Source organism: Rutidosis leptorrhynchoides, chromosome 3, assembly GCF_046630445.1.
Source record: "Rutidosis leptorrhynchoides isolate AG116_Rl617_1_P2 chromosome 3, CSIRO_AGI_Rlap_v1, whole genome shotgun sequence".
NCBI lineage: Eukaryota > Viridiplantae > Streptophyta > Magnoliopsida > Asterales > Asteraceae > Rutidosis > Rutidosis leptorrhynchoides.
The window spans coordinates 570,569,916-570,571,399 of record NC_092335.1 but is presented as its reverse complement, the minus strand read 5'-3'; the positions used below and the strand labels follow the sequence as shown (position 1 = coordinate 570,571,399).

At 37.1% G+C, this 1,484-nt stretch overlaps 1 non-coding gene across 1 annotated transcript; it reads left to right on the top strand.

Annotated features, from left to right (window-relative positions):
* Positions 1–940: 940 nt before the first annotated feature.
* Positions 941–1,047, top strand: LOC139903563 (small nucleolar RNA R71). The gene has a single exon (XR_011778374.1). It is a non-coding gene; the product is annotated as a small nucleolar RNA R71 (small nucleolar RNA).
* The last annotated feature ends 437 nt before the right edge of the window (positions 1,048–1,484 follow it).

Genomic DNA, 1,484 nt, shown 5'->3' with positions numbered 1-1,484 from the left:
AACCTTTTCAACTACCGGTTCTTTTTCCTTATCTTGTTCAGGTTGTGGTTCTTGTGGAGTAGGAATAGTTTCATCAGAAGTTACAGGTATTTCCGGTGGTTTAAGTGTTGTACCACTTCTTGTGGTAATGGCTTTAGCTGTTTCATTCCGGGGGTTAGCATTTGTATCACTAGGTAGACTTCCCGGTTTTCTTTCACCTATTAACCTTGCTAGGTTACTCACTTCTTGTTCTAGATTTTGAATAGAAGCTTGTTGATTTCTAAATGCTTGAGCATTTTGTTCATTAGTTTGTTTCTGAGATGTGAAAAACTGCGTTTGAGTTTCAACTAGCTTCGTCATCATATCTTCTAAATTCGGCTTTTTATCATCGGTTTGTTGTGGTGGTTTGTTTTGAAAACTAGGTCGTTGCTGATTGTAAGTATTATTGGATACTTGTTGATTGCTAGGACCTTGTTGGTTGTTGTATGGAATATTTCAGTTATAATTCTGGTTTTGATTGTAAATCGGTCTTGGCGGTTGATAACTATTCTGATAATTATTTCCAGGCCTTTGGTTTATGTATGAAATATTCTCTCTTTGTTCCATTGTTAATTCAATACTGAGACAATCTTTTGTCAAATGTGGTCCTCCACACTGCTCACAACTAATTCGTATTGAGTGAATATCTTTAGTCATCTTTTCCATTCGTCTCTCCACAGCATCTATCTTTGCAGAAATGGAATCTAAGTCATGGCTAGAATCGGCTCTAGCTGCTTTAGATGATCTAATGATATCTTTTTCTTGATGCCACTCATGTGAGTGGGAAGCAGTGTTATCAATAATTTTGTAAGCATCAGTTTCGGTTTTCTTCATAATAGAACCACCAGCTGCTATATCTATGTCTTTCCTTGTAGTGATGTCGCATCCTTGGTAGAATATTTGTACTATTTGACAGGTGTCTAAACCATGTTGCGGACATCCTCTTAACAACTTTCCATATCTTGTCCATGCCTCATATAGAGTTTCATTTGTTTTCTGTGTAAACGTAACAATTTCTGCTTGAAGTCTTACGGCTTTAGATGCAGGAAAGAATTGTTTAAGAAATTTGTCAACTAAAACATCCCATGTATCAATCGCCCCTTCAGGTAACGATTCCAACCAATCTTTGGCTTCTCCCTTTAAAGTCCAGGGAAATAACATGAGATATATCTGTTCATCCTCCACTTCTCTTATTTTAAATAGTGTGCAGATCCTATTAAAGGTACGTAGATGTTCATTTGGATCTTCCTTCGGCGCACCACTAAATTGGCATTGATTAGTCACCATGTGTAGAATTTGTCCTTTGATTTCATAATCTGGCGCATTAATGTCTGGATGAGTAATTGCGTGACCTTGGCCAGTGCGTTTAGCTCTCATTCGGTCTTCCATACTTAAAGGTTCCAGATTCTCCATAATTGAATTTGTTGAATCGAAATCACTAGAGGATTCTGATTTAATGTTTCGTT